This window comes from Castor canadensis, chromosome X (assembly GCF_047511655.1).
Source record: "Castor canadensis chromosome X, mCasCan1.hap1v2, whole genome shotgun sequence".
NCBI classification, from domain to species: domain Eukaryota; kingdom Metazoa; phylum Chordata; class Mammalia; order Rodentia; family Castoridae; genus Castor; species Castor canadensis.
Genome location: NC_133405.1, coordinates 138,992,730 through 139,008,130, shown reverse-complemented (window position 1 = coordinate 139,008,130; position 15,401 = coordinate 138,992,730).

Below are 15,401 nucleotides of genomic sequence, written 5' to 3'. Positions count from 1 at the left end.
AAGGACCTAAAAACATATATAGACTCCAACACAGTGGTAGTGGGAGACTTTAATACCCCCTATCACCTAGATAGGTCATCCAAACAAAAAATCAATAAAGAAATTCTAGAACTAAATCACACCATAGATCAATTGGATCTAGCTGATGTCTACAGAATATTTATTTCATCCAACTTCAGCACAATATACATTCTTCTCAGCAACCCATGGAACCTTCTCCAAAATTGATCATATCTTAAGGCACAAAGCAAGCCTCAGCAAATATGAGAAAATAGAAATAATGCCATTCATTCTATCTGATCACAATGCATTAAAACTAGAACTCGACAATAAAAACAATAGTAAAAAACATGCAAACTATTGGAAGCTGAACAACACATTGCTCAATGATCAATGGGTCATTGATGAAATAAAGAGGAAATTAAAAGATTCCCGGAAGTTAATGAAAATGAAAATATGACCTACTGGAACCTATGGGACACAGCAAAGGCAGTCCTAAGAGGAAAGTTTATAGCCATTAGTGCATATATTAAAAGGACAGAAAGATCTCAAATCATTGACCTAATGCTACATCTCAAACTCCTAGAAAAACAAGAACAAGCAAATCCCAAAACAAGCAGAAGGAGAAAAATAATAAAAATAAGGGCTGAACTCAATGAAATAGAAACAAAACCAACCATACAAAGAATCAATGAAACAAAAACTGGTTCTTTGAAAAAATAAATAAGATTGACAGACTCCTGGCAAACCTGATTAAAATGAGGAGAGAAAAAACCCAAATCAGTAAAATCAGAAATGCAAAATGGGAGATAACAACAAACACCATGGAAATCCAGGGAGTCATCAGAGACTACTTTGAGAACCTATATTCTAATAAATTTGAAAATCTTGAAGAAATGGACAGATTTCTAGATACTTATGACCATCCAAAATTGAGCCAAGAGGATATTAAAAACCTGAATAGATCTATAACACAAAATGAAATTGAAGCAGCAATAAAGAGTCTCCCAAAAAAGAAAATTCCAGTACCTGACGTTCATTTGGAAACACAAGAGACTGTGAATAGCCAAGGCAATACTCAGCAAAAAAAGCAATGCTGGAGGTATCACAATATCCAACTTCAAACTATATTACAAAGCAATAACACGAAAAACAGCATGGTACTGGTACAAGAACAGACCAGTGGAACAGAATAGAGGACCCGGATATGAATCCACACAGCTATGCCCACTTTATTTTTGACAAAGGCACCAAAAGTATACAATGGAGGAAAGGCAGCCTCTTCAACAAATGTTGCGGGAAAAGTGTTTATCTATCTGCAAAAAACTGAAACTAGATCCATGTCTCTCACCCTCTACTAGCATCAACTCAAAATGGATCAAGGACCTTAATATCAGACCTGAAACTCTGAAGTTAGTACAGGAAAGAGCAGGAATACTCTGGAAATAATAGGAATAGGTAAGGACTTCCTCAATAGAACCCCAGCAGCTCAGCAACTAAGAGAAAGAATGGACAAATGGGACTTCATAAAATTAAAAAACTCCTGCACAACAAAAGAAATGGTCTCTAAATTGAAGAGACCACCCACGGAGTGGGAGAAAATATTTGCCAGATATACATCAGACAAAGGACTGATAACCAGAATATTCAGGGAACTTAAGAAACTAAACTCTGCCAAAATCAATGAACCAGTAAAGAAATGGGCAACTTAACTAAACAGAACTTTCTCAAAAGAAGAAATTCAGATGTCCCAAAAGCACATGAAAAAATGCTCACCATCTCTAGCTGTAAAGGAAATGCAAATCAAAACCACACTAAGATTCCGCCTCATCACTGTTAGAATAGCCATCATCAAAAACATCACCAATAACAGGTGTTGGCGAGGATGCGGGGAAAAATGAACCCTCATATGCTGCTGGTGGGAATACAAGCTAGTGCAACCACTCTGGAAAACAATATGGAGACTTCTTAAAAATCTAAACACAGATCTGCCATATGATCCAGCAATCCCATTCTTGAGGATATACCCAAAAGACTGTGACACAGGTTACTCCAGAGGCACCTGCACACCCATGTTTATTGCAGCACTATTCACAATAGCCAAGTTATGGAAACAGCCAAGATGCCCCCTACTGACGAATGGATTAAGAAAATGTGGCATTTATACACATTGGAATTTTATGCAGCCATGAAGAAGAATGGAATCTTATTATTCTGAAGTAGATGGATGGAACTGGAGAACATCATTCTGAGCGAGGTTAGCCAGGCCCAGAAGACCAAAAATCTCCCTCATATGTGGACTTTAGATCTAGGACAAATGCAGCAATGAGTCTGAGAACTGTTGGTTATTTAAAGAGCTCTGAAAAATACCAAGGCTGGACAAATAAAACATGGTGTTTACCCTTCAGTAATTCTGAAATTTTTGTTCAATGGCTGTTCTTGTCAGGATGACTGTCCCATTACTTAAAAAACAAAAAAAAAATTACCCATTACTTTATTTATAGTATTTCTTGATCTCATAGATAGAGTCAAAAAAATTTTCAGCAACATGTTAATAGTAAATACTTTGGATTGTGATACTTGTATGAAACCTGAAGTTCAGAGAATGGAGTTTAATAAATCTAAGAGGGGACCAGAAATATACAGTAAATTATGTATATGTATATCATATCTATCAATCAACACGCATATATTAGATATAACTAGTGTAAGTAGAGTACATAGCATGCTCAATTTATTAGAAAATATTTAAGTACCTTTTTTCCCAAGTTGGATTTAATGCATAGATTAAAATACAAGGTAAGTAGTAACACAGATTGAGTGAGAGGAATATATGAAGAATTTAGAAACATTTGCTCTCTTAAGGTTGAGCAAATTCCATTCTATCTTATTTTACACTTGAAACTTGCCAAATATTCCTTTTTCTTTCAAGGATACAAAGTAAACTCCAAACCAGTTAAGATTGAATTATCATGAATTTCAAATTATTGGCAATCATTTAAATGAGGTGTTCTCAAACTCCATTAATATGTGTTTTTTTGACATGTGAATATTGTTATATAAATTCAGTTGGAAGATATACAGAGATGGTCTTATGTATTCCCATTGGTTTTGTACGTAAAGTGTTTTATAAAGCATAGCAAAGGCTTAATAAAATAATTTGAAGTTTATTTTTTCAATAAGACAGTTGCAAATTCCCCCAATTCAAATTTTGCTTTTTATAAATGGAACCAACAATGTCCTCATAAGCAGGGTCCTTCTCCTAGTCTCTTGACACCTTTGTCCTTCTGACTTCCATTAGTTTAAGCCCATGAAACACCATTAATTAAATAACATGCATGTATTATACAGAGATCTGCACTGTTTCCATTTGATTATTTTCAATTCTGTCCTTGGTTATTATTTCATCACTGGGCATGATTAGCCTAAATGACTTTTAAATGGCTCTGGTTTTTAAAAAGTATTCAAGCTCCACAATTTTACTACATTCATGGATGATGAGAAGTCCATTAACTATTGCTTTTGTAAGAAAAGCAAGGAAAGTGAATCCAAAATAAGAGGCCCAAAATATAGTTCATTTTCAAATGACATTTCTTAGCAATTGTTCCAATGTTCTGTCCAGGATGGTTTAATAAAAATCTTTCAAAATGTCCATATCACTTTAGCACATAACAGTGTATACCATAAAATTATGAAAAATACACATAAAACTTCCTCCTAAGTTAATTGGAGTGTTTGAATTACTGTGAGAAATAGATAGATAGATTTCTATATATCTCTAGACATATATACTTATGTAACTGTATACAATGGCCATATTAGGAATGTAAAACCTTATAGAGATCATACTAGATCTGTATGTCTATATCATTAAGAAGAAGTTATTTGCCTAATATGGTTGATTTGTGTCTGATTCTATGCCTGTATGCATATTTCTTTTGTACATTTTACTTCAGGTGATCTATATTTTAAAAGAAGGAAGATAGCATGGGAGAGGACATGAGGTCAAATTGAAGAATTCAAGTACAGAGTTCACCATTTAATGATAAAATGTGAAAATGGGCTCATTGATTGTGACAAATATGGCATAATAATATAAGATGCTAAGCACAGAAAAACCTGAGTGTACAGTAGATGACCACTATTTACATTATCTTTAGCATTTTCCTCTTATCCTAAAATCTAATAATAATTGTAAACCTTATGTAAAGTATAAACATTTAAAAAATAAAATTAGTAATTGATGTGAGCTTTGTAGGTAATATGGGAAGTGGCCACTGTATACAGAACAAAAAAACTTTTGAAATATAGTCTCACTCTGTAGCCCTAGCTGACCTTGACCTCATGATTCTCCTCAGTCTCCTGACTGCTGGGATTATAGGCATGAACCACAGGTGCACTAAATCAAATGTGCTTGCTCACTCTCTTATCCCTGACTCTGAGGTGGCTGCAGGAAACTCAATTTGATAATGTACAGTATATACAATATATGCACAAAATGTTTAAAAATATTTCATATATAAATATTATGTATGTAAGGTATAGATGATTATATATGCAGAATATATATCATATGCTACATACATTTATATAATAATTTCTATTAGTCAGCTTTCTATCACTATAACAAGTACCTGAGATAATCAACTTGTAAAGAGAAAAGGTTTATTTTGGCTCAAAATTTTGGAAGTTCCAGTCCGTGGAACCTTCTTTGTCCTACTTCTTTTGTCCTGTGGTGAGGCAGCACATCATGGCAGGAGTGTGGGGAAGAGCAAAACAACTCACCTTATGGCCTCGACTGTAAAAAGAGAAAGAGAAAGGGACCAACAATCCTCTTCAAGGGCGTACCTCTGATGACCTAACTTCTTCCTACTAGGCCCCACCTGGTAAAATGTTCCACCACATGAAGACTAAGGTTTCAACACATGGGCCCTTGGGGGAATATTTAAGATCCAAATTACAGTGTAATCTATTCCCTATCTCTTTTTATCTACTTGAACTTGGTTGTAACTGACAGAATCCAGAATTATAGAGAATGTGGCTTTCATCTGAGGAGCTGACCCACCCTTGGATGACTTGATGAAGTAAACTTCCATCTTGAGGAAGTCCACACATCAAGAAACTGATAGCTGCCTTTCGTCAACTGTCTCTGAGAACTTAGTCTTCGGTCTACCGTCTGTGAGAAAACAAATCCCACCAACAACCATAAGAACTTGGATGAGGTTTTCGTCCTGAGTAGAGTCTTCAAATATGAGATTCCAGTCCTGGCTGGCAGTTGACTATAGTTTATGAAAACCCTTGAAGCACAGAATCCAACTGCCATAGTTTGGATCTAGAGTGTCTGCTAAAAGTCCATGTGTTGAAGGCTTGGTCTCCAGTCAGTGGTACCACTGGGAAGTGGGAGAATCCTTAGGAGCTGAGTTCTAGTAGAAGGATGTTAGGTCTTTGGAGATAGGGACTTGAATGGGATATTGGGATCCTGGTAACTTCCTGTGTCTTCTTTCATCCCCAGCTGCCATGAGGTGATCAGACCTCCTACATCATGTGCTCCTACCATGAGGTACTGTGGTGCCACATGACAAAAACAATTGGACTAAGCAACCATGGACTAAAATCTCCAAAAAATATGACTAAAAACACCTTTCTTTCTCCCAAGATGATCATCTCAGCTATTTTCACACAGTATAGAAAGCTGATTAATATTCCTAAGTTAAACTGTCTTTCAAATCCTGACCTAAAGAAGTTACGAGTTATGAAATGGGTGTTATTTTGATCCACTATGCTATGATAGACAACTAACATTATTTAAGAACATATGTTTGCATATATGAATGGATATGTATGATAGCTGACTTGTAGAAATATGGATATGGCAGAAAACTGACCATATTGAATAAATATGTTGAATATTTTATAAGTTGCAGGATCGCTGCTACAATTCTTTCAAACAAACCACAGATACAGTAACTAAAGTAAAAAGTACATCATCTGCTCATAAAACCTGCCAAAAGGTATCACATTGGGGAGAGGAGGAACTTGACAACCAAGCCTGTAGTTTTTGCATCCAGCCAAATTGATTTTCTCCACTGTGGCTGAGAATTGTTTAACTCTCATCAACAGTCTTGATCTTTCTACAGTTCATCACATTGGCAAATGATTAGCAAATCTACTTTCCATCTGTGCATCCTTGTGCTCAGCAGGATGTGAGAGAAATACTATCCATGTCTGCAGGACTTAAGATTTCTTCAGCTATGTATATGTGGAAAGGTCTCGAGCAAGATTTCCCAAATTCCTTACTATTGATATTTGTGGTTGCAAAATTCTTTGTCGTGAAGGGATGTGCTGAACGTGGTAAGATGTGAAAACAGCAGCATTCCAGGACTCCACCCATGGGATGTTAGTATCACTTCATGCCCACCCAGTTATGACCATCACAAATATCTTCAAACATCACTCTGTCACCTAAGGATGAAAATAACCCTCATGGAGAACATTGCTCTAAAATGACAGTAATAATTTGTATAACCTTAGAAACTTTCCTCTGCAATGTTTCTCACTGGAATCACTATGGTCATTTTGCATCTTTGTGGTAGGACCCTTCTCAGTGCCATGCAGAATGTTTACCAGCCCTCTTTCACCCACATTTTAATTGCCAGAAGATTCCCTTCTCATTCCGACAAGCAAGCAAAAGTCTCCCTCCATGTTTAGTAATATTCTTGTGCTCAGATGAGGAGAGGATTGAATCTGCTCACAGAGAACCACTGTGCAACTAGCACCTATTGGCTGATCACAATGCTAGTTGATGACTACAGCTTTTCATGTATTTCATGTGTCTTCTACTTGACATGCCTTTGAATTCTTTGGGTGACTTATAGTATCTTAAATATTCTTCAAAGCTATATTGTGCCACCACCATTGACCCACTCATTGCCCCCCAAAAGTCCCTCAGAAAAATGTATCATTCTGCCTCCCCTGCTCTCAAACACCTACACCTTCTAATAGCTCATAATTAACCTATCTCCAGTGACACTAATGGGGTGTGTGTGTGTGTATGTATCTTGCCCTCTGGACTACAGTCTCCATTTTTATGTCTGTTCCTATACCTCACTTTTAAAATGTTAGTTTCACATTTTCAGGATGATATAAATGTAGAATTTAGGTTTTTTCCTGTGTTCACCTCATTTTTTAAATAGGGCTGATGCTTTAAAAAAATGGGAATTGACTGGAGACAGTGGATGCAAACATACCTTCTTCCTTAAAGTCTCTCATTCTTGAGTGTTGAAATTATCTTCTGTAGACCACAGTGAAGTAAGTTGCAAATGAGATCTAATAAGAATCTTAATGTGATCTGTCTTGATATTTGTGAAATACAAGTGAAGCTATCAAAATCAAAATGGAGTTGCTCCCTGTGATGGTTGGTTGTGACAGTCAACTTGATTGGGTTGAGAAACTCCTAGAGGATCTGTAAAGCATATCTCTAGCTGCATCTGTGACAGTGTTCCCAGAGAGGACTGTATGATGAGAACTCTGACCTAGTCAGTACTGTAATCCACTGATTAATGTACAATTTGAATAGATTGCTACAAGGTGGCAGAAGTGTGGAAGGTTTGGCCTAATTGGAGGTAGTGGGTCCCTGGTGGTGTGCTTTCAAAGAGAATATCTTGTCTCTGATCCTATTCTATTTGTTTCTTTCTCTGCTTCCTGGCTTCCAGGAGGTGAGAAGCTCTGCTCCATCACCTCCTCACCACTGGCCGAGATGCAACAATGCCACCCAGAATGGACAGAAACCTCTGAAACCATGAACCACAAAACCTCCCCATATCCTTGCTTCCTTTAAGTTGTTTTTCTTGGGTAATTTTGTCACAGTAATGAAAAATGGATTAACACATTCACACCAACTCTACCAAAATAAATAAATAGGCCAGGAGGATGCAAAGGATGAGTTCTCACACATGACTGGTTGATTGCAACTATCATAAAAGACCACCAGAACTTCAAGCTTGCACAGAGGTCAATAGAGCCTTATGCAAAAACTGTATTACAAGGACATTTGCTCAGCAACTGTCTGTTCAACCACAGACTGACACGACTCCTGACATTAACCATTATGGCCTGGATTACTATGTCAAAACATCTGATGAAATCCTTCTCCTTTTTACCTTTAAATACTACTCCTGGCTTCCAACTCTTTGAATAGGCCTCTATTTTACATATATATGCAATATATGCATACATATTGTCATTTCAGTACTCAACTGTTCCCAAATAAATATCACAATACTTTGGAGAATCTCTGTCTTTGCGTTTTGATACGTAAACTTAGGTTGATATATAAAATGAAGTAACATGTTTTTTACTGATCACATGAAAAGGTTGAAGTCATAGAAAACCAAAATCCTCATATACAAAACTCTTATGGTTTGTCTCTGAAGTGTCCTCCAAGCACTCATATGTTAAGGGTTGATCCCAAGCTAATGGTGTATTGGGACCTCAAGAAACCTTCAAGAGGTGTAGACTAGTCTACTCAGAGGAAGTGAGGTCATGGAGAGTTTGCCCTTGAAGGGGATACTGGCAACTCATCCCCTCCTCTCTCTCTCCGATTCCAGGTGGCTATGAGGGGAGAAGCTTTGCTCTGCCATATGCTCCCGCTATGGTGTTCTGCCTCACCACAGGCCCAAAGGAATAGAACCAAATATCTATAGACTGAAATCTCTAAAACCATGAACCCAAATAAATCTTTTTTCCTTTGAGTTGTTTATCTCAGGTATTTTGCAGTGATGAAAAGCTGACTGAGACAGTCATCACAATCCTCAAGTTAGGGCAGGTAGAACTAGCAGAATTAAGTGATTCTGAGCTTTTTCCTCTGACTGTGGAAGTATCAAGCCATCTCTGATAGCAAAGGGGGGTCTACAGTCTTCAATGAATGCACGTATTACAGGAGTAACGAGATTGCACGGAAATATGTGTTTTAAGCTGACCAATTAAAAAATAAAATTATTTGTAGGTCAGATTATTCAAAATGAAAACGTTTTTCGTAAGTACGAAGGGAAAGTGTTGTCTATGTCCTTCTCTTCTTCTCTTACACACACACACACACACACACACACACACACTTTTCTCACTGAAGAAGGAGAAAGCATGGGGAGGCAAGGATTATGAAATTTACCAAGTCCTCATGTCTCCTAGCATAGAACAATAGGCTGCCCTGTCATTTCTGGATTTTGAGCTTTACTACACTTTTCCCTTGAGAATTCCCACATGACCTGAGACTTCAGTCTCCCCAAACCCCAACTTGTCCAGAGTAGTACACTGAGCTGCCTCATCTCTAGACATCCCTTTTCCTGGCTCCATCTTGAGACACTCTTCTACCATCAAAGGGATGGGACAGGATGGAGGCTGAGGTCAAGAAAAGAAAGTCATGTGTCTTTTATTTTCTTTTCTATTTTATATTGTTTTTAATTAACACATAACAATCATACAGATTTATGGAATGTGGTATGCTATTTTTGACATGAGTATCAGATCAGGGTAATTAGCATTTCTATCTCTTAATGATGTCTAATGATCAGATCAGAATAATTTGCATTTTTCATCACCTCAGTTATTTATTATTTCTTTGCATTGACAATATTCAAAATTATTTCTTCTATTTTGAAATACAATGCAGAGAGTTATTAACATAAGCACCGTACTGTGATATACAACACTACAACTTGTTTCTTTTATTGATTGTATTTGTGTACAAAATAACCATCCTCTCCTCAACCCTTTCTCTCCCCTACCTTTCTTTCCCAGTTTGTGGTATCCACTATTCTTCTCCCTACCTCCATGATATCAAATTATTTGCTTCCACATATGAGTGAGATCATGCAGTATCTTTTTGGGCCTGGCACATTTCACATAGCATAATGTCTTTCAGGTTCATTCACGCTGTTGCAAATGACAACTTTTCATTCTTTTTATAGCTGAATAGTACTCCATTTTGCATTTATCCATTTGTCTTTTGACAAACACCTCCCCAACCTGTGACTCCTTAGGTCATAAAAAATAATTGTACCTTTTATATGCTAAAAATATGAATTATCTCAATGAATATACTTAAATAATTTCCATGATTTTTATAACTCTTTTTATTATTTCTTCATATATATAACTGGAACCTGGAAAACCTGTGTACTCTGGGCTGATGAGGCCCCTCACCATCCTCATCTGACTTGAGTAACAGCACTAGGGTAAAGCAATTCTTGTGTTCCGGAATAGTTGCTTTTAGAGGAATGACTTCCCTTCATCTGTGTGCTCTACATGAACAGAAATGCTGCTCAAAACGCACAGCCTTTTTTCTCCCTGGGTTGGCACTTTAAATCAGAGGAACAGACACACAATCTCATGACTGCAGTGCTCCTCCCTAAGCTGCAGACCTTGGCTCTTCCTGGGGTTCTGTCAGTCTCCATTATACCTGCCTTGTCAAGTAGCACAGCTCTCTTCCCTCTGATGGCTTGTTCCCTAGCCATCTGGTTTCTTTCAAGCCACCTTTTTCTTAATTAAGGGCATGAACTTTTCATTTCTCATTGAGGACAAATGCAACATCGACTTAGAAGCTAAATAAGCCTGTTGGAGAACTTCAGGAGGGAGAAAACAAAACAAAACAAAACTTTTCCCTCTGTGCTTTTTGAAGTTGCCAGTTCTCCATACCCACAATGCATTCCTTTTAACTCTATTTTCAGTTTCATATTTTTGTCATTATAGAAATCTACATATTTTAAACCCACTTCCTATTATTGCAGAGGAAGGAAGAAAAGAGAGAGAGGAGGAATGGAAGAAGGAAGGAAGAAGGAAGGAGGGAGGAAGGAAACAAGGGAGGAAGGGAGGAGGAAAGAAGGAAACGAGAAGAAGGAGGGAAGAAAGGAGGGAGGAACGGAGGGAGGGACGAAGGGAGGAAAGGAGAGAGGGAGGGAGAGAGAGGAATCAATAAAGTGAGAGGGACAGAGAGAAGATACAAGGATCATAAATTAGTCTCTCTTCCCCTTAAATAGTTTTTCACATCAACAGCATGTTATATACATGCTATTAACTTTTATATAGACCCCATGAAAATACTTCATCAATAGGTTTTTTTGTTGTCAATAAATTTGGTAATGCCTAATTTATATCTGGCAGAGTTGGAAAAAATGTAACAAATCTACAAACTTTCCTATATTTTTGCCCAACCTCTGATCCCATTGTCTCTCCAACAAGATGAGAGCCTTTTCATTTGAGAAAGACTAGTTAATAAAAAAATATGGGTTGCAATCTTAAACCTGCTTTAGAAAATTATGATCTTCAAAGAATCAAACTGTTTCTTGCCTTTGATTTCTCTGTCCCTTTTTATAAGGCTCTAGTTTCATTTTGAAAACTTGGAAGCTCAATGAATCTCTGCTTTTTGCTTCTGTGGTGGAAGCACTCAGCACTGAAGCAGTTACTGGAATTTGCCAAAACAAGCAGACAAACAGAAAAAGGAAGCAGTTCAGGCAAAAGCATGACCAAGTGTAGTTCCTTTGTACATGTACCTCTTGTACAGGATACTAACCAAGATCAAGGATGAAGGACAGTTGCAGTAATGTGGAAAGTATGCTGGTTTTCTTGAATTATATTTTCTTCTTGGGCAAGTGCTGCAACCTGCGTGGGTATGCTGAGTGAACCTGACTAGGAGCGATGGGGGAATGAGAAATAAGACACACAGACATAGACACACATAAACAGAAGACAGAAAGCTGGGGACGGGAGGGCTGCATGTTCCTGATGGGAAACGTGAGCGCCTACCTGGGCCAGAGTGTTTATTTTACAGGTCAGTACGAGGAAAAGACTCAGGTAAAAATCAAGCTGCAACAACTCTTGATGCAAGGTGAGAGGAGTGAGGTTTGGTGGGCTCATTTTCCTAAGGCTAATGAAGCTTAATTACAGCACGTCTGTTCTGGAACCATCAAGGCACGCAGGACACCTTACCTAAGGTACTGATGAATCTGACCTCAGGGAGTCTCCTAACAGTTCGGGAGCTTTATCTAGTTTTGCATCAGGGGCTGGTATGCAGACACAGCAGGTTGTTTTCTTCAAGGAGATGTGAGAACAAAGGTCAAGACTCCTGGTGCTGGGGAAAATATGGTAGGAGAGGCTTTGCAAGCTCTTACTGTGGAGAGGCTCTGCAAACTCCATTATTTCCCAGTCCAGTGTCCATGCCTGGTCCTCAACAGGCAAAATCTGTAGAGCGCTCTGGGTTCCTCTCAAACCTAATGCTTTCCAAGGTGGTGTATGTTGGGGGAGACTGTCCACAGGTTTCCTCTGTGCTGGTAGTACTTGGGAGAGAAGCACTTGCTCTTCTCTTGTTCTTCACAATGTTTTCAAGGATGTTTGCATAGTCAACTGCCTGGTAGGTAGAATAGTATCTTCCTGCGAAGTGAAAGGCCTGTGTGCTTCCTGCCCATTGGAAAACACTTGGCTTCCATAAGCTTAGGATATGTGTGCAATTTGAGGGGCCAAGAGGTAGCAGTGACCACATGTGCAGTAAGTAATATGGTCATTGTCATTGATCCTGGATGCTTGTGTCTTCCATCAGCATCAGGTATACATTTAACGATAAACATTAGTAGAAGATGATGGAGGTGATGGATTCCTGTTCTTTCTGAGTCCAGTTCTTATGATTTGGGGCAGAGGTGAGATGGGAATAAGAGAAACTGATATATTAAGCATGGGCTTTATTTTTATGCAACAGGTATTAAGGTTTTTGTTTGCGTTATTATTTCAAGGTCTTAGACTGTGTCTTCATGTAATATATAGTTTTTATTTTTTATTTTTACTGACTATATTCAAAAGATTTTATACCTTGCTTAGGAATGTTATATTTTAACAAAATGGAAAATGAACAAAATGTACACCCTGTGTGTTCTCAGCACAAAAATTGCCTTGATATCAAAGATGAAAGCAACAGCCACTTATCTCAATGATCCAGTAGAAGAGTAATAGAAACCCAGCCTTATTCTCCAACTGAAGGTGAATCACAGCCTGAGAGAGAGAGTACATGTTCAGACTCAACTGAAGTCATCAAGAGAATATTCTGCACTGACTCATTTACATCAAAGATTGGTAAAGTTATTTATTCTTTTTATCATAAGCCATTGCTGTATTAAATTATGATTAAGGAGCATAACATTTGAAGCACCTTTTTGTTCTGCGAGCTTTCTGGAAGTTTGTTTTGTTGAGGGAGAAGAATTGAAACTTCACTTCACCTTGGAAGCGATTCATAAAGTGACCCAAAATTTCACTTGGGTTTAGTGAAATATTTTTAAAGGTTCAAGTCTTACAGTGCTTTCTCTTATTGGACCAGACATTTCAATAAAAGTAATATACTTTTTGGATTTAAACATGTGCAATGGATGAATATTTTATTTTATAAGGAGGAAAAAAGTCAGGCAAGAAGCGGTTTGTGAGGTTACCTATAGTAACGCACAGAATAGCGTTGCCTACATCCAGTTACAGGGCAATTAAAATGCAGGACATTTCACCAAGAGCACTAATCCTGTTATCCAGAAGAAATGCAGCATTCTTCCAAGGTCGTCGCATTTACGTTCATAGCCAAGCAGTTGAAATGTTTTGTTGGTCAAGTATGTTTTGAAACATTTATGAAAAGTTGGTCACATTTTAAAAAGAAGCTGTACAAATCTCTTGATTTTTTGCTGTGGCTATTTCTTGGAAAAACAAATAACTGTTAGCAAAGACTTTTTTTCTTCCAGATTACAATGACAAATTTATTATTTCTTTAAATGTGTTCTCATTGGATTGTGATTCAGAGGGCATGACTAGGAGTTTTACTGGCAATGAAAATCAGAGACCTTTAGTAATGAGAGTATTTGTGCAGGTAGAAGGGGATGTCCTAGGGTTTCTGGATGCTTTGTTTATGTTCGCCTAGCCCTGCAGAATCACAGGGACTTGTGTTTGGATTGTAGTAACGTTGCTAAGCTTTGTTGACAAATGCTATGTGCAGGCTCAGTCACCACTGTGGAGCATATGCGTTTACTTTAGGGCAGGATTTTAATGATCACAAAAGCCACACTTCTGCACTGAAAGAATCACATTTCCCTTGCTTTTAAGCACTGGCCCAGAAACCAGCTGAAAAAAAAAGTGATTTCCTCCTTGGTGTAAAGCTACCTTTCTCACCACAGAGTCCACCTGTAGTTGACCTTGAGTGTGAGAAGTGCCCCCAAGTGCGTGTGGGTAAACCTTAGTTGTCAGCAAATAGGTTTCCATCTGCTTTGGCCATCCTCTCCACAGAAAGTGGTTGTGTTGCCCTCAGAATCCCAATCTCTGAATCCTATTTTAAGGTAGTGGAGACAAGAACTCAGAGAGAATTTAAATGAACACAGTGTGGAGAAATCTGAATAATCAAAAGGAAACAAACTTCATTTAAGGTTTGCAAATCTGTGGAAAGGTTGGCCACCTTACCCTTGTGGTTTCCATGGCAGCTTTTCCTGTAAGGATTAATAAGTGCATCACGTGATATTCCCATTTGGATCAGTGTTTTCCATTGGAGTTTCATTTTTTTAATTTTGAAAAATGAGACCAAAAGGACAATTTATTTCTCATGTTGTCATCATACAGGGTTGTCATGCTAAGCCATGTATTGAAATATTTGTGTTTATCTCTAAACAAATCCCTGTGCAAGAAAAGAAACACAGTAATAAAGGATGCTAAGGATTTGTTCAAGATAACATAAAACCAAAAAACAAAACAAAACAAAACAAAACAGGCAGCAGCTTTTGTTTCTGGGAGAGTCACAGAATACACAAAGTTGAAGTGGCTGCTTTCTTCTTTCATTTTGAAAAGTGGATTGGCTGTTGTAACAGGGCTGGAGTTATCTGAATAGAAAGCGCGCTCAATTTGCTTTGGTAGACCTTGAAATTGAACAACCAATTTGGTCCAGCCATTAAGTCAGACTCGATTTGATCCAGGCATTAAGACAAACTTCAACCAGCTTGAATTTTTTTTTTTCCTCTTTTAAACAACTTTCCTATTCACTGTTTGGCATCATTTAGAGTGAAGTTTTGATTTGGTGACAATAGAAAGATTAAAGCACAACGCAACTTTTTCTGGGAAACTGCAATACAGAAGACTCAAAGAATTCAATTTTAAAATGTTTATCTTCACTTGGACATCATAGGATCTTCTACTTGTATGAACACATTTCTGTGCCCCATTTCATTCTTTCATTTTGAGATGAGAACATAAGGAATGTGTCCTCTGGTTTATACTAGGTGTTAAACCATGAGGTCATTTATTTAAGTCAGAATTATTTTTGTTAAGCAAGATAGGAAAGTGTTGCCAATAGAGTTGCTGCATTTATTATTTCAGAGTGCTGAGGGTGTATCATATTC